This window comes from Rhineura floridana, chromosome 2, assembly GCF_030035675.1.
Source record: "Rhineura floridana isolate rRhiFlo1 chromosome 2, rRhiFlo1.hap2, whole genome shotgun sequence".
NCBI classification, from domain to species: domain Eukaryota; kingdom Metazoa; phylum Chordata; class Lepidosauria; order Squamata; family Rhineuridae; genus Rhineura; species Rhineura floridana.
In genome coordinates, this window is record NC_084481.1 from 214,191,104 (window position 1) to 214,215,871 (window position 24,768).

Consider the following 24,768-nt stretch of genomic DNA (forward strand, 5'->3'; position numbering starts at 1 on the left):
AATTTCCCTAGCCACAGCCTAGCAACATCTGATACTCAGCCTGGCAATGGCAGTTAGGGATTAGATATTAACCACATACTGTCTCGTTCCTTTTCCCTTCTCTGCCTTCATAGTCTGTTAACCTTGCAGACATGCTAACTTTGCAAAAATTATTAACTTCTAACTTGAATGAGAAATGCTCATCCAAAATGGAGGCCAAAATGGTGTCTAGTTGGTTCATTTTCTCCAACACCTTCAACAGTGGAAAAAACTACCACTTTAAATAAGAATATTGTTCTCTTATTTTCCGTAAGTGCCAACTGTCCACTTAACACCAGGAACAGTCTTTTTATCTTTAAAATCCTTATTAGGGCAATACCGTTACTAGGCCAGCCAGAGTAGCATAAAATAGTGTGCAAACTTTCGAGTTCTCATGGGCCACATCTCCACCTTACATTTAAAGCACTGTTATACCACTTTGAACAGTCATGGTTTTCCCAAAAGAATCTTGGAAACTGTAGTTTGTGAAGGGTGCTGAGAGTTGCTAGGAGACCCCTATTCTCCTCACAGAGCTACAGTTCCCAGACTTCCCTGAGAAGAGGGATTGACTGTTAAACCACTCACGGAACTGTAGGATTATTTGGGGGAAGCCATGACTGTTTAAAGTGATATAAGAGTGCTTTAAATGTATAGTGTGGATGTGACACAGAACTCTTAATCTGGTTAGTTAGATGATAAATTGAGTGGGCTGGGGAGAGAGAAGGAAAAAAGGTGGACAGTCTTAAGATGGAAAGGGAGAGCATCTGGCAAATGTTCAGGTGAGGCTGTTTAGGTTCCATGCAGGTTTTGGGTTGCACCAAAGCCTGAAGCAGGACAATGGTTGATTAATTTTTTGTGTCCCTGTTTTTAGTTTCCTTGTTCCTGTTTACTTTGGAGATGCTTTTTAAAAATGTTGCCGGTATGCATTCGCATGCGTTAGAATTGCCATTCTTGACAGTTCAGGGCCCTTTCCTGAGTTTGTAGTTAAAAGCTAAATCTTTCCATGTGCTTGAGTGCATGCATCATGAATCTGTGCACATCCATGTAAGCGCATGAACACTAAGGCACTGGGTAGTATACAGCCTCACATTTCACATGCTGCTGTTGGTGTTCAAATGGTCATATGATCTGCTGTATAGAACAATTCTGTTTTTCTGGTATAATCAGGGCCGGTTCTAAAGGGTGGCCAGGTGGGGCACTGGTCCAATGGCTCCTGGAGCTGCAGGGGCACCCTCAACCACCCCTCCACTCCCCTTCTGCGATTCACACACCCCCACACCCCCACTTACCTGTCTGCTGTCTTTTACCATTGCCCTTAACGAAGATGGCGGCCGTGGTTTCCCTAAGGTACTGAAGCCCCTGCCACCATCTTAGTTGATGGCAGAGATGCGCGCGCGTAGCATGCACATGTGCCATCAACAAAGATGGCGGAGGAGGCGTGATCCCCTTAGGGAAACCGCGGCCGCCATCTTCGTTAAGGGCAATGGTAAAAGACAGCAGACAGGTAGGTGGGTTGTGTGTGAGGGCCGCGTGTGTGCATGCGCAGTCACACACACACGCACGCATGCACACACACTCTGGAGCCCAGGGCAAGCTGATGCCCAAGGGCCCCGGCATTCCTGGAGCCGGCCCTGGGTATAATAGGGGCAATGTTTTATTGGGGACAGGCACCAGAAAATAATGACTGTCTCTAATAAATAAGGAAGGATCATAGCTCAGGCCTGGCATCTCCAGGCAGGGCTGAGAAAGACTCCTGTCTGAAAACCTGGAGTCAGTGTGGGCAATACTGATCATAAGAACCTAAGTAGAGTCTGCTGGATCAGGCCAGTGGCCCATCTAATCCAGCATCCCGTTCTTACTGCAGCCAGCCAGATGCCTATGGGAAGCAAGACCTGACCACAAGAGCACTCTCCCTACCTGCAATTCCCAGCAACTAGTATTCCCAAGGCATATTGCCTCCAACAGCCAAGGGAGAACATAGCCATTGTGGTTAGTAGATATTAATAGCCTGATCCTCCATGAATTTGTCTAATTCCCTTTTAAAGCTGTCCAAGTTGGTGGGCATCACTGTGGGAGTGAGTTCCATAGTTTAACTATGCGCTGTGTGAAGACATCCTTTGTCTGTCCTGAAACTTCCAACATTCAGCTTCATTGGATGTCCATGAATTCTAGTGTTATGAGAGAGGGAGTTCAGCTTTTCTGTACCCACTTTTTCTCCAAGCCATGCATCATTTTATACACTTCTATCACATTGCCTTTTACTCACCTTTTCTAGATAGACCAATGGTCATACTTGCTATATGGCAGCTTTCCACGTTCCTTCTACTCTGCTACCATCAATGGTACCCAAACTCTGCCGCCTGGGGCAACCCTCCTCACCTTGCCTCATGATAGGGCCCTCTCTGGTGTGACTTGATGTTAGTGGTGTATTTTGCTAGCAAATTGCTCACTGTCAATCCGACTTAGGTAAGAAAATTCTAATAGCTAGATAAGTCTGCAGAATTTCTTTTATCGGCTTCTTTCGTGATAGTATTGCTTTTAACTTAAAACAACAACAATTATTCGGTCACTTTTTTGTCTTCATAGGGCTGAGGAATATGGACCAATCCTGCGTTTAAATGACTTTCACAAAGTTGCATTGTTAATATTAAACCCGGAAGGTGTAAAGGTATGCTGTGTAACATTATGTCTCCAAGACTGCAGGAAGATACAGTACGTCTATCAAGTTAAGTCATGGTTTGGATTAGCAATGTGGCTGAACTGGGGCTCATGGTTTGTCTCACTCCAGATAAACTACAAGTTGTAGTCAAGGCTTTTTCTTGGCTTACTTCTTGTGGTTTGTCCAGGAGAAACAAACCATGAGCCCAGGTTTGGATGTAATGCTAAGCCAAACAATGGCTTCTGGATAGTGCAACAGGAGGATGACCAAAGGAGGACCACAGTGGCTGCCAGCCTATGGCAGCCAACTAGTGCTGGCACTCATTGCACTTTTATCAAGATATGAGTACCGACACCTCATTTTTCACAAAACAAGTACTGATAAATATTATCATTTATTGGATTTTTTAATTGATTGTTATCCAAAGGTCTCTGGGGGACTTACAACATTGTTGAAAACAAAGAAAATATACCATAAAAACAAAATAATAAAACAACAACCCCCATACAGCCACAGAGGTTTTTGCCATACAGTAACACAAACAACATAATCTCAGCCTATCAAATGCCTAGGAAAAAAAGATAAGTTTTTACCTGGTGACGGAAAGGTAAGCACATTCCACAGATGGGGAGCCACAACTGAAAAGGCCCTCTCCCTTGTCACTGTCCTCCGAGTCTCCCTTAGGGGGACCTGGAGAAGGACCTCAGAAGGAACAGTGGCAGCAGCAGTAGTGGATAGTGGGGGAGAAGAATGATTCCCCCCCTTCTTTTCATCATCCTGCTGTACTTTGCAATACAGCAGTACTGAAAGAATGCTGCTGCTTGCGATAGGAAGTCTTCATAAGGACTGATTCAATAGCTGTAGTACCTGGGAAGACTCCAAGTCCCATACAGCACTCCCCTTTCAGTCCTGACTCCTATGAGCTTTGTATTTCTGATCCCTGCCCCCCAACACATCTCCTCATTTCCCAAGCCCCTCACATTGGTTCAGGATATGAACCGATTCATTTTTGACCTGAGGGGTGGGAAACAAATCAGGGGGCTTCCAGAATATCACTGTTTTCAGGGATTTAATCACATCCCAGCAAATTCAGGCTGCACAGCTTGGAGTTCTTGCTAAACAAACCTGTTTCCCCCAAAGATCAAACTTTTTGCAATAAGGAAGGTGATGGAAAAATGCACTGGAAAGTGTGAGATTACACTTGCTTCCCACAACTTTGTCTAAGCTCCCCAGAAACAAATCAGGATGAATGCTCATTAAACAGGTTGCCTGGAAATGACCTCAGTTCCTTTTGGTGTTAGGTTCTGGGCACACTAGTGGCTTCAAAAACAGCTAGAATGGTTTTTCTGGCTGCGTTTTGAAGCAACTCTGCCCTCTGCTGGCCCCACCTTCCTTCTCCACTGCTGCCTTCAGACCTTTCAGGACCGCCTGCAGCAAAGCATTTCCATTGGCCATCTGGAAGACAAAGGGGTTGAGCTACCAACCAGTTGTGAAACCCTCCCTGAAGCTCCCTAAAGACAATAGAGATATAACAGGAGAGAGTTCCAAAGGGTACTCTGTAATAAAGTATACTATATTTTTGCGTCTCAAGTTGTTGGGAATGCCATCGTAATTTGTACTTCTTTTTTCATTTTTCTGAAGCTGTTGAGTCCCTAATCAACTCTTTCTGTTTGTTTGTTTCTATGTATGAGTCTTGAACCTCCACCCACTACACATAATTCCTATCTGAAGCATTTTCTAAAATTAAGTGATCCTAATTCCCTATAATACCAAACACGGGTGGATCCACGCCTATAGGCTAGAAGCGAAAGAAGGCCAACCAACACTAAGGTAGTGCTTTCTGCATGCATACAGGACCCAGATGATGCAGAAATTATATTACTTTGTAATTTTTAGAAAAAAGGCTTATTGAGCACCAGTGCATTTCTTGGACTAATGGAGTGTGTTGAGAGTGTTGATCAAAGAACAAGGAAGGAATGGGGATGAGAGAGGGACTGAGAGTGATTTGGCTTGCTTGAGTCCCTCAGAGTTTATTGTTACTGGAGGGTGGGAATAGAGCACTGTTGGTCAACTTTGGGACCCCAAATGTTAGACTACAACTGCCATCATCCCCAGACAGCATGGTCAATGGTCAGGGATGGTGGCCATTGTAGTCCATCATCATCAGGGGGACCAAAGATTGAAGAACACTGGATTAGAAGATGTGTGTTGTGATGTTAAAAATGTCTCTTCTGCTGCTATCTTGGAAGGTTTTCAGAGAGAAAATAAAAAGGGTGTCTTCAGGCTTTCTCTTCTCTCTGCTCAGATACTGAAAACTGCAGGTAATAGGTGTAAGATATGTTTGGTATTCTTAAAATGTGTGAAATAGGAATAGTTTCGTGGTCCTATTTCTTAGCAGAGATATAAATGCAAGCAGCGGGATGAGAATCAACCAGTTCGCCCTTTCCCTCAGACACAAATAATTACAGACACAATCTTCTTAAGTAAAAGATAATGTTTACTCACGACCTTTCATACATTCAGGAAACATAGGCTCTAGCTTAGGTGAAAGAAAAGTAGAAGTCTCAGTCCATAATAATGGTCATCTTGGAGAGGAGCATGTGCTTTCACTCTCCTCAGGCTTAATGGAGAATATGCAAAAACTACCAGACAAAGGAGGAGGAAGAGAAAGCCAGGCAACCCCACCCTTTAGGAAGTTACATCACTGGTAAACAAGTACATGGGATATTTCCCAAATATCCCTTAAAGGGAACATGCAAGTTTGCTTATTCTAACAAGATAGTCTTAAGCAGTTCTTTTTATCAAATATTTTGCACTTGCCTGTGCTTTAGAGTCTGCTCTCCAAACATATTGGGGACAAAGTGGGGAAAATGCACCAAGTGGTAGTCGAAACTGAAGGAGGCAGGCTCTGGTGCTGTGTGGAAGGTTTATAGCATGCTCTGCATGTTTTGGAGAATATATCTTCTTCCTCAGGAGCTAAAAACAAAAACATTAATTGGACATAACATACTTTTGCAACATACCAAAGATCACCTCCATTGATAAAACTTAACTTTCTTAAAAAACTTTTTTTATTACAAGTGGTTGCATCTGCAATCAAATAGCATAAAATATTACTATGCCTTCACCTTTAGTGAGATAAATTGTCTACGAATTGCCATGTTTTGCAACTACATAGCCATTAAACACACACCCCCGGCAAGCCCTGTACTGACCTGTGGAGCCATGTTTTCTCCAGTTCCCAGATTATCAATCCAAACATTGAAACATGTAACAATCCTTTGCCAAAGCCGCCCCCCCCAAAAAAAAACATATGCCTGGAGGTGATCTTTGGTATGTTGTAAAAGTATGTCCCATTAAATGTTTTTGTTTTTAGCTCTTGAGGAAAGAGATACATTCTCCGACACACATAGATCATGCAGTAAATCTTCCATATGGCACCAGAGCCTGTCTCCTTCTGTTTTGACTGCAAATATATTGGATCTTAATAAATAGGAGTGTTTCTTGCATGCTTCCAAGGTTTGTTTTCTCTTTTGTTCCTATGACATTTGTTTGACCAATGGGGCCACATCTCTCCATCTGCATATTATCTCTGTATTGTATGTTTAGAATATTTCAGAGTTTCTCTCGTGTCCCTTCAGACTGGTATGTCATGTGAACCTTGCTCTTTATTTCTTGCCTTGACAGTGCAGGAAGGGGATTGTGATCATGAAAATATGGTGGACAATTTTGTCAACTTCTTCTTTGCAGGTTTGTTACTGTTTTACTCTTTAAAATTAAATATGCAATCGACCCAGTTGTGATCCAAGAACAGCTGCAGATAGAAACAGGCCTTCTACAGGTTCAACCAATGCATATGCAGATTGCATTGAACGCTTCTTTTTCATCCACAGTGAGATAGTTATGGTCACTCTTCTTGTATGCTGCTTTTCCATACGCATCATGCATAAAGAAGTTAATAAAATAATTACCTGGGCTCCACTGAACTGGCAGGATTCTTATTTTGAACAGCTAATGTTCAAAAGGTAGGCTTCAAAAGGTAGGTAGATTTAGGCTTCAATCCCATGCACACTTACCTGGAAATAAAGCTCCACTGAATATAGTATGGCAATTTCTAAGTAAATATTAATGATTGCTATTTTAGTTTAAACTTTAATCTAGGTGTCATAAATGGTTAGAGGTTATAATACCTGGTTATAAAATTTTCTTTCCTAAATATTTTCAGTCACAGATCACAGAGTAGGGTTGCCAGGTTCAGGGCCAGAGACTGATCCTGTATCTTTAGGAGAAGAGAAAGTCAGCCAAGTACAGGTGTTCTTGCAACGTTGTAATGGGAAAAACCACAAGGTGGGATTCTCTCTTCCCCCTGCACAACTTTTAAAGATACAGAAGACCTCTTGGAGGCCGGGCCTGGAGAGGGGGCAGTTTCCCATGTCCTTATCAGCTGCCTTCTCTATGTGCCACCTGCTAGAGATAGCAAGTGAGACCAGCTAACCCTTTTGTCAACTAGTTGGCTTTACCAGTCAACATAACTAGATGTGTTCCCCTGGTGTTTCTGGTGGCAATGTCTCTCTCAGACCTCCAATAAACGGAACACCTTAAGTGGTGTTACAGCAACTGTCTAAGATGTTTACAAACATAATGGAATGTTGGCTGCTTTCCCAGACACCTTATTTCTCTTCATTTTGCTACAAAACTCTCATAGAGACTCACTGCTTTACATGGGTTTGGGGGAAGGAATCCTTCTTTGAACTTTTTGCAACTTATGCATACTATGATATCAGCAAGCTGTAAACTAAGCAGACTTTGTTAGCAACTACAGCAATTACAAGCATATGTCAAGCCTATATGGAGCTGGGCCTATCACAATAATCTATCCTTGACTTCATTCTGACCAATGGAGATGATTTAGTGGATGAAGTGGCAGTTAGGGGAACTCTGGGGGAAAGTGACCATGTTATACTTGAGTTCTTGATCTTAAAAGGAAGCAGAAGCTGAATGCAGCCATACGCATACCCTGGACTTCAGAAAAGCCAATTTTAGCAAATTTAGAACAATGACAAGTAAGGTCCCATGGCAAGCAATGCTACTAAGAAAAGAAGCCCATTATGTGTGGGGAGTTTCTGAAACAGGAAATTCTAAAGGCACAATTGCAAACAATTCCAACAAGGAAAAAAGGCGGAAGACAGCAGAAATAGCCAGTGTGGCTTCACAAAAAGCTCAGAGATGACCTGAAAACAAAAAAGGACACATACAGGAAGTGGAAGGAAGGGCAGGCCACAAAGGAAGAGTACAAGCAGGTAGCACAGAATTGCAGGGATGGCATCAGAAAGGCTAAAGCTGAGAATGAGCTGAGGTTAGCGAAGGATACTAAAAGCAACAAAAACACCTTTCTTCAGTAAAGTAAAAGACGGAGAAAGGAAACGGTAGTTCAGCTACTCGATGAAGATGGCAAAATGGTATCAGATGATAAAGAAAATGCAAAAGTGCTCAATTCCTACTTTGGCTTAGTTTTCTCCCAAAAGAGGGTCTATGACTCTCCTGGCAAACATGAAGTGCAAGTTGAAGGGGCAGGATTGCAGCTTGAGATTGAGAGACAAATGGTCAAGGCATATCTAATTACTGTGAACGAGTTAAAATCTCCAGGGCCTGATGAACTGCATCCTACAGTAATGAAGGGACTGGCTGAAGAACTCTCGGAACCACTGTCTATTATCTTTGCGAAATCGTGGAGGATGGGTGAAGTACAGGATGACTGGAAGAGGGCTAATGTTCCTATCTTAAAAGGGCAAAAAGAAGGAAACTGGGAACAACAGACCAGTGTTACGAGGTGCAAGGCCCTGGAGCCTGCTGAACTATAAGTCCTACCCCACACACCCCTTGTATTTCTGGTTATGCTTTCCTGAGGTACTGTGTAACAAGGTCATTCTGTGAGCAACAAAAATAACCAAAAGAAACTGGAATAAATGTTGTCTTCTTCCTTGACACATGTGGGCACAAACGACATGGCCAGAAACACCTTGCAACAGATCACCTCAGACTATGAGGCTCTGGGTAGGAAGGTCAAGGATTTTGGGGCTCAGGTGGTCTTCTCGTCAATTCTTCCCGTGAAGGATAGAGGACTACAAAGGGAAAGGAAGATACTGCAGGTCAACAACTGGTTACGCAGATGGTGTCGACGGGAGAGGTTTGGATTCTGGGACCATGGTCTAAGCTTCTTGGAGGTGGGACTGTTGGCAAGAGATGGGCTGCACCTCACGAGGACTGGGAAGAATCTCTTTGGCAGAAGTATGGCAAAACTCATCAAGAGGGCTTTAAACTAAAGTCTCTGGGGGATGGAGATGATAGCTTAAACACCGATCCAAAGACAGCGGGTTGTAAACGCAAGGATTTGAAGGGTACAGGAGACACTGGGAGAGAGAAAGGGATGCACGGCAAAGCTCACGGTATATTAATGGAGGAATCCAATTAGGACAAAAGAGACTTCTGGTGTCTATATACCAACGCACGGAGCTTGAGTAACAAGCAAGAGGAGCTTGAAGTCTTAGTGCATCAAGGCAAATATGACTTCATAGGGATAACAGAGACTTGGTGGGATGACTCCCATGATTGGAATATAGCCATTCAAGGATATAAACTCTACAGAAAGAATAGAAGCAACAGAAAAGGAAGGGGAGTAGCGTTATACGTCAAAGACAAATACACCTCTATGGAAATCCAAGAGAGCGAACAAAGTGGTCCGATAGAGACCATTTGGGTAAAAATAAATGGAGAAACAAATAAAACCAACATGGTAGTAGGTGTCTACTACAGACCCCCTGGCCAAGAAGAGGTGGTAGACAAGGCCTTTCTCAAACAAATCTCTGAAATCTCAAGGAGGCAAGAAGTAGTAGTGATGGGGGACTTCAACTACCCGGATATCTGCTGGGAGACAAACTCTGCGAAGCACAAAACCTCCAACAAATTCCTGATGGGCCTTGCTGATAATTTCCTCTTTCAAAAAGTAGAAGAAGGAACAAGGGGATCGGCAATCCTGGACCTGATCTTAACTAACAGGGACGAATTGGTCATGGGAATTAAAGCGGTCGGTACCTTGGGGGAAAGTGACCACGTAATGCTGGAATTCGTGATTCTGGGGAAAGCCAAAGAAGAATATAGTCAAATATGGACCTTGGATTTCAGGAAAGCCGATTTTAGCAAGCTCAGGGAAATGATGGGTAGGATCCCGTGGCTAGATAGACTAAAGAAAAAAGGAGCCCAAGAAGCGTGGGAGTTCGTGAAGAACGTATTATAAAAAGCGCAATCGCAAACAATTCCGAAGAGGAAGAAAAACGGAAGACATCGGAAAAAGCCAATGTGACTACATGGAAGACTGGTGGAGGAGGTAAAAATAAAAAAGAGCATGTATAAAGAATGGAAGGAAGGACGCATCACCAAGGAAGAGTACCAACGAGCGGCTCGGGCTTGCAGGAATAGCGTAAAGAAAGCTAAAACCCAGAATGAGCTGAGGCTGGCGAGGGAAGCGAGGAACAACAAAAAGGGGTTTGTCAAGGAAAAATCCTGTCAAACTAATCTCATCTCTTTTTTGATCGGGTCACTAGCTTAGTAGATGGTGGAAATGCTGTAGATGTCATCTATCTAGATTTCAGCAAAGCATTTAACAAAGTCCCCCACGACCCCTTGATTAGCAAACTGGTCAAATGCGGACTAGATGGAAATACTGTCAGGTGGATTCACAACTGGTTGGAAAACCGTACTCAAAGAGTGGTCATCGGTGGCTCTGCTTCGGACTGGAAGGAGGTTTCGAGTGGAGTGCCACAGGGTTCTGTCCTGGCGCCGATACTCCTCAACATTTTTATCAATGACTTAGATGATGGGGTGGAGGGAAGCCTTATGAAGTTTGCGGATGATACGAAACTGGGAGGGATAGCTAACACAATGGAAGACAGGAATAAAATCCAAAGGGACCTGGATAGACTAGAAAATTGGGCTGAAATTAATAAAATGACATTCAATAAAGACAAATGCAAGATTCTGCATTTAGGCCACAAAAACAAAATGCACGGGTACAGGATGGGAAATACCCGGCTTAGCAGTAGTGCGTGTGAGAAGGACCTTGGAATTGTAGTGGATCGCAAGTTGAACATGACCCAGCAGTGTGATGCTGCGGCAAAAAAGGCAAATGCGGTTTTGGGCTGCATAAACAGAGCTATAGTTTCCAGGTCGAGGGAAGTAATAGTCCCACTATATTCTGCATTAGTCAGGCCTCATCTGGAATACTGCGTTCAGTTCTGGGCACCTCATTTTAAGAAAGATATAGACAAGTTATAGCGGGTTCAGAAGAGGGCAATGAGGATGATAGCTGGTATGGAGAACAAGTCTTATGAGGAAAGGTTGAAGGAACTTGGCATGTTCAGTCTGGTGAAGAGAAGGCTGAGGGGTGACATGATTGCACTCTTTAAGTACCTGAAGGGCTGTCACATAGAGAAGGGTACAGATTTATTCTCTGCTGCCCCAGAGGGTAGGACAAGGTCTAATGGTTTTAAGTTGCAGGAGCGTAGATTCAGATTGGACATTAGAAGGAACTTCTTGACGGTAAGGGCAGTTCAGCAATGGAACCGACTGCCTAGGGAGGTGGTGGGATCCCCTTCGCTGGATGTCTTCAAGCAGAGGCTGGACAGCTATCTGCGGGAGATGCTCTAGCTGTGGATTTCCTGCTGTGAGCAGGGGGTTGGACTCGATGGCCTACAAGGTCCCTTCCAACTCTATGATTCTATGATTCTATTCTATGACAGACTTCCCTCACGTCTAGCAGAAGCATCCCATTATTCAAAGAAAGTTTAGAAAAAAAGTAGCCTGTATCATGCCCTTCTGCCCCTCAAGGCGCGAGAAGTATGCTTCAGACCCAATTCCCATCCTTAGGGTAATTGTTCTGGAATCCCAAATACTAAATTCTTCCTTACCAAGGCTATGTAAACCAACACCAACCTTGTAAGGTAGAAAGTAGGCTGCCACCACCCCTGTCACTGGTTCAACTCAGAGCTAGGGGAACTCTGAGCCCAGAAAATAGGTAAACCAAGGTCCTGTAAGACAAGAGCCAAATGTACAGTCCTTGTCAAGAAACCTCTGGTAAAACCCCACAAATTAGAATTAAGCTTTAACTCTTTTTCCCTTTTGGTAGATGTGTAGCGGAATGGTCAAGGTGCTGAATTCAGAACCACCCTTACCCTCAATGAACACACCAAGTTAAATAGAAGTAGCTTTATTCAAAAAAAATATAAGTGCACATTAAAATATAGCAGCAAACAGTTCCTCAAAACCATACACTCAAACAGGGGTTTAGGTACATATAAGAGAGTTCATTCACACAACAAGAAAATAACAACCTAGCTAACCTAGCTACTTACATAGGAGGTAGTTGGTTGAAGTCTCGTCTCTCCTCAGAGAGAATAGCATCAGTTACAAGCAATGGAACCCTGCTTAGGTAGCCTCCCATAGGCACCACTCAGAAGGAACCTTTCAGAACCTTCCTGAGGGAACAAAGGCTATGGGTCCTTAGCCCTATACTTAAGAGGAAAGAAACTCAAAGGTCCAAGATTAATTAACCAATCAGGAGTCTTCTGATGTAATCCCTTTCTAAATGTTTCTCCACTTTTTTGCATCTTCCAGGCCCCCCTCCCAACAGGGTTTCAATCTTCTGTGACACGGATGGCCTTGAGTGCCAGGCTCTTACTGATTAGCATAGATAACCAGGTGCCTCTGTTTAGGCCTTCCTTAACTGTCCAGCTGGGAATCGAAACTTAACATTTTCCCCTTTCCGAGGCCTGTTTCTCTAACAAGATGACACTCCCAGAGTCCTTTGCACTGAGCCATGATGTTACATATAATTTTAACATTTCAGAAAAATATCCAGGTTCATGACAGCCTGAGTTACTCAGTGTCAGCTAGAAACACACACACACACACACACACACAAAATCACCTCATACCCAGACCCCTCCTTTGCAAGGAGAGAGAAAAAGAGTCTTTTAAAAAGAGGCTTGAGTGGGAAAAGGTGGGTAATGGCGATCTGAGCTCTTAACATGTGTAACAACGCTCTCCAAGCAGGGAGATAACCAGGAAGGAATTCTGTATTTCAGCACAAGCCTTGGGGCAAACGGATTCCTTCCTGATTTGGGGTCAGAGCTCTTCCACACCCCTTCAGCTGCACTCCACTGCCCACCCCTGGGCCTAGGATAGGTAATCTCTCCTACCTGTCACTCTTTATAGTAATAGGGCCCTTTGATCTCTTTAATTTCCTCTTTCAACAAGCCTTTTAAGTTGAGACCTATCCCAGTCTGTGTCTGTGTTAGAATTGCTTTTAATATGTTTTCTTTAATAATATGTTTTTAACCCTTTTTTTAAAAAAAGATGTTTTTAAAGCTTTTTTTAAAAATGTTTTTAATGTTGTTTTGTTTTAATGTATTTTAAGGTCTTTTTATGATGTGTTTTTAGAGTTTCTGTTTGCCGCCTTGGGCTCCTGCTGGGAGGAAGGGCGGGTTATAAATCAAATAATAAATAAAGAAAATGAAATAATTTAAAGTTATGAATGGGTTAGGATATTAATTATTAATGCTGCCACGCACCCAGTAATTTTATAATGCTATTCATCTGTTTTCTCTCAATAAAAGAAAGCTTTGCTTTAGTCTGGTTTGGACCTGCATTTCTTGGGTTATACATGCACCATTTAGGCACACTTCAGGGCAAAGTGCTTGTTTTATCCCTAGCAAAAGATCCCCCTCCTCTCAAGGAGGTGTGTTTCATGGGATGTGTGGGTGGCAAGTTCACACACTCAGGTTCCCAAGGACACGTGTTGTAACAGATTGGTGGAGACTAATGTGGGCAGTCCCGCAATCCAGGGAAACAGGTAGCCGAGTTCTGAATGTGTCTGGAATGTGTGTGATTTCCTTTTCCTTTGTTACTATGTTTTGCCGTCTCTTGGTTTAAAATAAGCAGGGAAATGTCCTTTAAATGCTGTGGTACAATTCAGAGGTTAAGGTATAGAGATTCCTTGGCACATGGTTATCACCCTCCCCTTCTGTCCCTGGCAACAAAACTTTGGCAAAAGGTGGTGGCAATTTATTATTTATTTATTTATTGTATTCATATACCGCCCCATAGCCGAAGCTCTCTGGGCGGTTTACAGTACCTAAAAACACTAAAAACACATACACAAATTTAAAACACATCTTTTAAAAACAATTTAAAAGACAATTTAAACAGTTAAAACAATTTAAAAACACATGCTAAAATGCCTGGGAAATTCTGGCACAGCGTTTAGTCAAAGTTGATACTGGATAAAGAAGGTTAACCCACTAGTGGCCAGAAGCTACTAAGGAGTTTCCCTAAACTGGGTCCCATCCATTTTGAAAGCTCTTGATAACACTTGTGACTCCCTCCCCTTCCAAACAAATCTGAAAAAACGAAGCCTTGCAAGTAGCTTGAGGGGGGGGGAGTGCTAGGCATTTGGGAAAGGCGGAAATGGGATTTGCACTGGGAAGGTTCAGTGCTCTGGCTGGCAGAGATTCCTAACTGGTTCCTGTCCCTTTAGATACCCCCCTTGTTTTTCCTTTTGAGAATCAATCTAGGAGAAAAAGCTGGTGGCAACAGCTTTACTCATGAGTGGCTTGATCTGGGAATGTGGCATTTGAAGGTGGCTCATCCCTGAATTTATTTTGAGACTAGGTTTGGTTGTTTGTGTGTACACTGTTTCACTCTTTGCATTTGGCTTTTGGTGTTAGAAATTTCTAAACTTACGGCAAAAGTGGCAGCCATGGAGGGAACAAAACGCTTTATGAGTTCAGTAGAGCTCCTATCGAAGATAGAGAAATGGTTGATTAAGAAAGGAAGGTGCGTGTGGGATGATGAGTGTTTTAAGACAGATGACCCTATAAAAACAATGAATGAAGCAAATGAGGGATACTGTAAAGAGTACAAACCCTCAAAATCAAATAAAAGTACTGCAGCTGCTTGACGACTTTATAATACATGTCAGGATTTGTCAGATCTAGGAAGAACGCAAGAAAAATCAGGAGTCGAGTAAGTTGGCTCAGGCAGAGGAGACATTTGATCAAGAAAGAGAGGCTTTTGCAAGAGAGCAAGCCAGTTGGAATGAAAAATTTGAAAGAGAGTGCATCAGTTTGACTGAAGCATTTAAAAAGGAATGTGTGGATTTGAATGAAGGGTGGAGAAATGATTGTGACAATTTTGGCCTGAACAAATGAATGCAATAGCAGAAAAAATCAGGTGGGCTTTAAGACAAATGGAGAGGGAGCGAAATGAGGCATTAGCCCAGGCTGAGATGGCTTGTAAGGACTTGAAAAAGAAAGAGGATGAATGTCTTTTCCCACTCCCCCTCCCCCGGAAGATGCTGTATCATCTGCTCCTTTAAATCCTGAATGGAAGGAGTCACAGGCACACGCACCCAGTAATTTTGTAATGCTATTCTTCTCTTTTCTCTCAATAAAAGAAAGCTTTGCTTTAGTCTGGTTTGGACCTGCATTTGTTGCGTTATACATGCACCATTTAGGCACATTTCAAGGCAAAGTGCTTGTTTTATCCCTCGCAAAAGATCCCCCTCAAGGAAGTGTGTTTCATGGGACGTGTGGGTGACAGGTTCACACACTCAGGTTCCCAAGGACACGTGTTGTAACACCAGTCAGTCTGACATTTATCCATGGGAAAATTCTGGAGCAGATTATAAAGCGGCCAATCTGTAAGAACCTTGAAAACAATGCAGTGATTACTGGAAGCCAACATGGATTTGTGAAGAGCAGACTAATCTTATCTCATGTTTTGATCTGGTAACCTTCTTGGTAGTCTGTGGGAATGCTGTGAACATAATATATCTTGACATCAGCAAAGCTTTTGACAAAGTGTCCCATGATATTCTGATTAGCAAGCTAGCTAAATGTGGACTGAATTGAACAACTATCAGGTAGATCCACAGATGACTACAGAATCGTACCCAAAGAGTGCTTATCAATGGCTTCTTCTCAGACTGGGGGGAGGTAACGAGTGGGGGGGGGATACTTGGCTCAGCAATTCAGTGGTTCTCAAATGTTTTTGGTTCGCGGCGCACTGTAAAACAAAAATTTTCTGGCACACTTAGTGTACAAAATTAAAAATACAATATATTTTAAACTATGAATAAAAATAACTTAAACTATAGAAAACTATTACTTACCTTATTTTAATAAATTAAGCATGGTCATGTGAGACATGAGCTTGATGTTTTTTGGCGACCTTTTCAATGTCAGGATGTATATGAGATAAATCTTCATCTTCAATGCATTGGAGTCTTTCTCTTTTTTTGCATTTAATGTTAGTTAGTGAAGAAAATCCTAATTCACACAGGTATGATGTAGAAAACTGCATCAAAATGGACAAAGCTTTTTTAGCTACTGAAAGATACTCTTCCCTAATTGAAATCCAAAATTTTTTGATAGACAACTCTTCATGTTTGATTTTTAGACCGCGATGGCTGGATATAGAAGCCAGTTCTTCTTCTTCAGATAATTTCAAACCAACATCCGATGGAATTTTTATGAATGGGTTTTGAACCCAATCATAGTCTTCTACGTTTAATGATGGAAAATAAAAGTTTAATTTCTCTCCCAGAGTTGTCAAATGCTCAACCATGATAGGAGTCATTTCTTTTATATGGGTTTTACGTAGCAAAGGAAACATTTCAAAATTACTGTCTCTAGCTCTATTTTTCCAAATTGCTATTCTTTTCTGAAATGCAATTAGCTTATCTGTCAAAGTTAGAATATTTTCATTTTTACCTTGCATACTTGTATTGAGGTTATTAAGGTGCATAAATATCTCTGTTAAATATTCCAGCCTGGAAATCCAAAATTCACAACGAAGATATTCACAAAAGCATAAATGTTTTTCTTCCTCAAAAAATGCAAGCATCTCTTTCTGGTGTTCATGTACGTGACATAGCACCTTCCCTCTTGACAGCCATCTCACTTCTGTGTGTAAAATTAAGCATCTGTACTGTGAATCCATATTAATACAAATTTGCTTAAATAAGTGAGTCTTTAATGGTCTGCTTTTAATGAAATTAACCATTTTGACAACTTGGTTTAAAACTTTTTGTAATTCAATTCCTAATTTTTTGAAACGAGGACCTCCCTATGTAGAAAGCAATGAGTTGTAATAACATTGGGATTTTGCTGTTTTACGAGCGTTGTAAACCCTTTCATAGAGCCTACCGTAGATGGAGCTCCATCCGTACAAATGCCAATGCATGACTTCCATGAACATTTCCATTTTTCAAGGTAGGCGGTTAAAGTATTAAAGATGTATTAACCTCTTGTAGTAGCTGGCATTTCTTTGCAACAAAAAAATTGATTTACTATTTGGTCTCCATCAATAAAACGAATAAATGCAAGTAGCTGTGCTTTGTTACTGATGTCAGTAGATTTGTCAACTTGCAAAGCAAAATCTGTATTTTATAATTTATATACATTTTCTTCTATGTCAGCTGACAGTTCTGTAATTCGTCTACAAATTGTATCGAATTGGATTCCTGCATTGAGCAGGGGGTTGGACGCGATGGCCTTGTAGGCCCCCTCTAACTCTACTATTCTATGATTCTATGATCATTTGAGAGGGGAATTTTGCTTATTTCTTGTTCTGCTTCATTTCCCAATATTGTTTTAACAATCTTTCTACATGCCGGCAAAATAATTGGCTCAGGTAGGGTATGTGACTTCATTTTTTGTGCCACCATTTCAGATATCTCATAAGAAGCGATTTGAGCCTTTTCAGAAACTGTTCATCTTTTTTAAAAAATGTTTGCTTGTTTCAATTGCTGCTCTGACAATCTTTTGAAATAATTTGAATATTTTCCTTGAAGATGTGAGTGTTTAGTTGTAAAATGTCTTTTTAACTTGCTAGGAACCATGACTTCATTTGACATTTTTTCACCACAGACAACATACAGTGGGAAAGGCTTATCTTCGTTTCCAATCCAGAAAAAACCAAACTTTAAATAACTGTTGCAATATTGGCAGTTGTGTTTTAACTTTATTGACATTTGTTGCTTTTGAAGTAAGCTCACTTTCAGATTCACAGTCGTCAATGCTACATTTCCTCTTAACAAATTTATCCATTTTTATGGGGTGCTATATGTCATAAAAAATAATAATAGAAAAGCTGAATTGCATATAGATACAACACTCACATACAATATATATTGAATTGCACATCTAACACAGTCACAGAGCACATGTAGCCTATTCCGTAACACAGTCAGAGAGAACATGTAGCCTATTCCGTTGTCTGGCTCAAACTAATATAAGTGAGTCACCAGCCTGCATCCTAAGCGACCACGCACGTATGAGTGTTTTGAATGCATTTCAAATGCTCCTCGGTCATGTTGCTTGCTAGCTGTGTACAATAATAACTGTTACCCTAGGGCCCTAGCCTAGCTATTAATTGATCATGGATATAATAAATCTCTATACAAATGGGTTTCTTCTCATTTTTAAAATATACTTTCATAATATTCGCGGCACACCTCTTGCAGTGCACCAGTGTGCCGCAGTGCACCGTTTGAGAATCACTGGATCATGAAATTGTTGTTGATCACAAGCTGAATATGAGCCAATAGTGCGATGTGGCTGCAAAAATGGCAAATTCTATTTTTGGCTGCATTAACAGAAGTATAATTTCTAAATTGCGTGAAGTAATAGTTCCCCTCTATTCGGCACTGATTAAGCCTCATCTTGAGTAACGTAACCAGCTCTGGACACCGCACTTTAAGAAGGATGCAGAAAACTGGAACAGGTTCAGAGGAGGGCAACAAGGATGATCAGGGAACTGAAAACAAAGCCCTATGAGAGACGGAAAGAACTAGGCATGTTTAGCCTTGAGAAAGGAAGACTGAGGGGAGATATTACAGCACTCTCCAAGTACTTGAAAGGCTGTCAGAGAAGGGCCAGGACCTCTTCTTGATTGTCCCAGAGTGCAGGACATGGAATAATGGGCTCGAGTTACAGGAAGCCAGATTTCAGCTGAACATCAGGAAAAACCTCCTATGGCTATGCAATATGACAGTGGAACCAATTACCCTGGGAGCTGATGGGCTCTCCAACACTGGAGGCATTCAAGAGGCAACTGGACAGCCATTTGTCAGGTATGCTTTAAGATGGATTCTTGCATTGAGCAGGGACTTGAACTCAATGGCCTTATAGGCCCCATCCAACTGTACTATTATTTGTAAAAGCCTCTTTGAAGTAGGTCTCACATGAAAGCTGCTTCAAAGGGCACTTTGCACAGGGCTTTAATCCCCACAGCTGATGAGCAGTGATGAAATCCTGCTGCCTTAGCTGCATGAACTTGTTCCCTTTTGGGAACAGGATTGTACAGCCAAGGTAGGATTAAACCCTGTCCTCCTGCCCATCAGCTGACATCATTAGTGATGTCAGCTGGTGGGTGAATGTGCATGGCTTGGGGAAAATGGCCTCATGGGCCAAACGGCACCTTTGCACTGGTATTAGTGCATGGATCATTAACACAGCACACATGCACCCCTGCTCAAACCATCATTTATTGTAACTCCTGTATAAGGGCTGCCCTTGAAAAACCTACACTTTGTTTCATAACTGGACTAAGGAGTTGGCATAACCAGTGGGGCATGCTGGGATTGTTCCCTCTCTTTGACCCTCTTCCTTTACACAGCTTGCTACATGATATGAATGCAAACATTTTTATGGGAAGTAGCAGTAAGTTAAATTTGATGAACCATTTCATACACAAAGGATGATTGGTTGAAGATCCTTTAACTGAAAATCCTGTTTACCCATGAACAAAGGATCTCTTCCGTCAGATATAGATACCACTAAGGTGCAAATTAAGCTTGAGGTTTTAATTAGCAGAATAATAGTTGTTTACTCCAGGTTCACACCAATCTGGAGCTACATGACTGTAAACAGGATGGTATCGCAGGAATCTGTAGGCTTTTGAACCTTGCCACCTTTTCCCCTCATGTCAGATATTCCCTTTTTACATACACACCTATGAGAACCAAAAATATACTTAAAGGATAGATTTTAGCCTTTTCTCTTTTGCAACAGCTGACCTTTGTTTTTATTGTATTTTATTCTATGGTGGTGTTTGTTTTTAACGTGTTATAAACCACTTTGATGTTTTTAACAAAATAGCGGTATACAATTTTTTTATAATAATAATAATAATTTAGCTATTTTAGCTCCAATGCTTTTTCCTACCTACACCATGCTCTTAAGGAACATCTTTAACACAGCACTGGATACCAGACCAAGAAATCTAGGTAAGAATTCTTTTGCCTGGTTGCATTCCCACCCAGAGCGACCTAAAAATAACTGAAATTGCATTAAGGCATAGAATTCCTGATCCTAACTTGGATCCTAGCTTCATCACATACTTGCATACATAACAGCTGCAGGAACGGTCAAGCTGAGCTGGGGTAGGTAACTTTACAATTTTTCTCTGTCTTCTTGGAGCTTCGTATCAAATTGTTATGCTTCATAAGCAACAGTCAAAGATTCAGCTAAGTGGGCTCTTGCAGAAAGACTGAGCTATTTTTTAGAGATGAAATTTGTAAGGAACACCGCTCTCCTAAGGAGGCATCTGTCTAAACACAGAAAGAGGTGCTTACATGAGATCATATTTCTTCTGACACATACTGCATAGAGCAAAGTTGTGACTTGAGCCTAGAAGCTAGAGACAAATATGATAATGTTGGGTCTATATTTGGTATCTCTTATTTCTCCAGGACACTCACTGAATAAACCCTTGTTTTTCTTGCAGGCTCCTTGTCTGGAATCACAGCTTGTATGTATCTGTAATGTATTTGTCTTTTCATGAACCTTGAACTCTGAAAGGTGTAGATAGGAGCTTCAAAGTTTTGGCTACTCCTACCCCTAAACCAGGGGTGGGGAACTTTTTTTTTTTTTAATTCCCTGAAGAGCAATCTGTTGGGGGCTACGTGTTGATGGTGGGCAAGGTCAAAACCAGCTGAGGGCAGGGCCACTTCCAAAAGTAGCTAGGGCCATCTCTCCCCCCATCTCTCTCTTTCTCTCCCCTTTCAGGCTCAGCCAGTGGCTTGTGGTGGGAAGAGTGATCTTGCCACAGATCTCAACTAATCACAGAGGGCTCCTGAAACCAGCTGAGGGCCTCCCGTGGCCCAAGGGCACAAGTTGCCTGCCCTATAATTCTGACATGGGTTGCCGACACTGCATTGCTTAGAAGTTTAGAATAATTTGGCTTAAAAGCTGAACTGGAAATGTGAGACTAAAGTATTGTCTAGATGAGACACACCTCTGGAATAATTCCACTTTCTGGCTTCAAGTAAGCCTTAAGTGATCCCTCTGTTAAACCAGATTTGGGTGGGGCCAGCATTTAAACTCAACGGCACAGGCACACAACCCCCCCCCCCCATAAAACAATCCATTGTTTTGTGCCATGCTTCAGAACCATATCATCTTTGACTTCTTAAACCCAGTCTTTTTTCTCCTTTCTCTTTTCTATCCTGCTCTAATCCACTATTAGGCACACATTTGCTGAGAAAAGGATAAGATCACCTTTGCTGCTATTTTCTCAACCCAGAGAAAGGAAGCCAAGGCTTGGATCCAGCAGACCACTAACTGGGGCCGAAAGACACATCTGCTCGAACAAAGGGGTCTGTGTGTATCCCCAATTCATGCTGATTCCTCTCTCCTGCTCCAGCCCTTCTGTCACAACCCCCACACTATCCCAGAAGGTGCTTCAGTTTGTAGGAACACTCTTTTGAGGGGCACAGAGGGAAGGAGTTGGAAGGCAAGGAACCCTCCCCCTCATCCATAACCAGAGCTCTGTTCATGGTTTGTTGGATCAAAGCGCACACGAAGAGGAAGACGGATCTGCTCGACTGAATGGGCAAATCTGCAGGACGTCACTGAGGGGGTGAGCTGCGGGGAGGGAAAGAAATTTTATTCACTTTGCATATAAAGGCACACTTCCATTATTTACACTTTCTGAAACAATACGTGAACCAAAACACAGCCTTCCTTCAAAATTCGAGCTTCTCTGAATGTTGCAATGCAGTTCTTCAGCCAAGGAGTATGTTCATGAAATGGATTTACTAGGGTGTATGCATAAAAATGTATATATTAGTGAAAATAATATATAAAATGTTTAAACGGAGGGGGAACCTCAGTCCCTGAGGGCCAAATGTGGCTCTCCTGATCTCTCTATCTTGTGCTCAGCCCTATTCCTCAGGACGCGCCCTCTCCCCAGACCTGCTTCGCATCCTCAAGTGCTTTTGCCTGGCTGGAATGCACCCTTGAGATCCGACCATGCCTTTTGTCTGTCTGGATGGAGGAAAGAGGAGGGAGTGTCAGTATGTGTAGAAACTAGCCTGCTTATACAAAGACAAAATTTACATTAATTCTTCCACCTGCTTTTGCCCCTGGCCATGCCTGCCACTGCCAACATGCCCCTCAGAAGTTTGCCCACACGAGAATGTGGCCCTCGAGCTGAAAAAAGATTCCCTGCCTATCTTAAAGGGTATGTGATGAAGATGCACCTTTTTTATTCTAGCCTTTTGACACCTGAGATTGAGGACCCATCTTGTTCTTTTGATTGTACTTGTTTTAAACTAGTTTCAATATTGCATTTTTAATCTGCTATAACCTGCCTGGGACCTTGTGTTGAAGGATGGGTAAGAAATCAGATGATGATGATAAAGATGCAAAGAGGAATAACCAAAATGTTCTCCTTGATTTTGAAAGGGACAGTTTTACTGTAAGTAATTTTGTGAAGTTGAGTTAGACAGTATAGGTGTTGGTTTTACGTATGTGAGATATACAGTGATGATGTGAGAAATTTTTCAGATTTATAGCCTTTATAGGTGTTAAGATCCTCACACAACTACATTCCCACAAGAGGGAGAGCAGGGCAATGCTCAATAGACCTGCTCCTGCCATCACATCCCTTTAGGGCTGGCCTCACTGCTGTCTTTGAACTGGGGTTGAATCTTTGAAGTGGGGAGCCTGCTATTTGCATTAAAACTCTGATCATGCAGGGTTCTAAGTGGCATGGGGAGCCTAGCCATGCACAGCAGGCTCCTGCTTCAGACCTTCAGCTCCAACCCACAAACTACAGCGGGGCTGGGCTGGGCTGGAGGGGACAGGGCCGATCAGCCCTGCTCACCCAGGCCATGGGATTGCAATTGCATGGCCAAGAATGTCTGAAGAGGGTAAATGATTTTTGTATTGTTGTACTCTTGAAAAAGCACAGCAAGTTTGAAATGTCTTGCATAAAAGTAAACAAATCTTCTGCAGCGCTTTTTTAATGTTTCCCTGTTTCTTCTGGGATGGATTATAAGAGTTTCTCCTTTGCCCTGGTAGGGACAACACATAAAGCGAGAAACAAACACCTTTTGTCATTTTCACTGATGCTCTTGTCTGATGCTTTCTGTTCACATTATTTCTGTCCAAGTTAAGTGCTGGCATTGAGCAAGTCTGCATTCCCATATATGCGCACACTCATACACAAAAGATCTTGTACCTTGAGCAAAGGCGCAATATATATATATATATATGTATATATATGGGCAAGGATGGCGCCAAACACTCAGGGTGGCAGGTTAATCCATTAAATTTTGTTTATGAAAATGCTAGGAAACAGCACCTATCATTGCTCAGAAATTCTTATAAATGGATACGTTTTTTCATTTCTAAAAAAATATGTATCATTCTAATGCTGTTGGGTAATCTATAATATACAATCCTGCCAGATGTGGTTAAAATAATGCACCCTTTGAAGGTGCAGTCCACCATCTTGATTAAAAATAGCATCCAGCTGTCTCTAAACATAGATTAAAAACCCTTCCTTGATTTCAAGCACCATCATGCAACATTTGGCTACTGTCTTGCTTCAGATAAAACCAAATCCAGCAGTCCCACATCCACTCACAGGAACAAGCCAAAAAGCAAGATCTGGTCACAGTCCAAGTCCAAAAAAAGAGCAACACAAGAGATAAGACCCAAAAACAGCCCAAGGCAGTCCAGACACCAACTATCACTATCTTTCAAGGCCAAAATCCAGTAGTCTCTAACCATGAGCTTTCAAGAGCCCTGCCCAGAGCACAGCTGCAGGCCATTTGGATTGCCTGAGTAGCTTCCTCATGAACAGCCCATTACTCCTGAGGAGTTCTTGCTCTTCAGGTAGGCACTCAATCCTCTGCCAGCTGACTGTGCCTGCACCTTTAGGTGCTGGTGCCCCCCCAGACGCAGTGTCAGCTCAGTTCCACTTCCAATTCTTTGCATGGGCCCTGTGTCTTGTGGAAGAGGTTGGGGGGTCTTGACCCCTGAAGACTCCAGATCTCCCTGCTTTGGCTCACTGTCCATTGACACAGCATGGTCCTCTGTAACGTTTGCTTTGGAGAGCGCCAGTTCCTCCTCTGAGGAGGGTTCCTTCAGTTGCGGGCATGACAGTTGCAATATCATGAGAGGTGTCTAAATTGGTGCACATCCGAAAAGTTCAGTCCACCACCTTGATTCAAAGTGGTGTCCGATCGTACACAAACACAGACCAAAACCTGCTCCTTGATTCTCAGGAACCATCATGCCAAATCTGGTTATAACGTAAGATGTCCGCACGCATACAGAGCAGGTGAACGGACAAACAACTATCCAGAATATAGATATAGATTTATAGACAAACACCTTTTGGGCTGTGCTGCTTCAATATGTTGAGGGCACCTCTTTTGACCAATTAGCCTTAAAATCCCAGGACTGGAGACAGGTCAATGGAATGAAAGTCAGCCCTTCCATTTTACTTTTAAGCAGAAAATGCTGGCGCTCACACATGCCTGGAAACCATAATCCTAGATATGTGGAGGGAAGGACAGGCTGTTTGCTCTGTTTTAAGGAACAAGCGCTCTGCACTTGCACTCCGTCTTACTTGTTACATTCATATGCTACCCTTTCTCAAAAAAACCCATAGGCAGTTAGGCATGCTTTGTCTTCACAGCAATCTTGCAAGGTAGGCTAAGCAGATAAATTCTTGCTTAA

General features: G+C 42.3%; 1 long non-coding RNA gene across 4 annotated transcripts in view; it reads left to right on the forward strand.

The window, feature by feature from the left end:
* The window catches only part of LOC133377666 (uncharacterized), a 29,681-nt gene extending 6,655 nt beyond the window's left edge, over positions 1-23,026 (forward strand). For 2 of the 4 annotated variants that reach the window (XR_009760767.1, XR_009760764.1), the window contains exons 3-4: positions 2,605-4,507; positions 6,365-13,040. This is a non-coding gene — a long non-coding RNA (uncharacterized LOC133377666). Of the gene's footprint in view, positions 1-2,604; positions 4,508-6,364; positions 13,041-20,521; positions 20,546-21,262 lie in introns of those variants that run through there. The other 2 variants (XR_009760765.1, XR_009760766.1) reach the window with 2 other exon arrangements.
* The last annotated feature ends 1,742 nt before the right edge of the window (positions 23,027-24,768 follow it).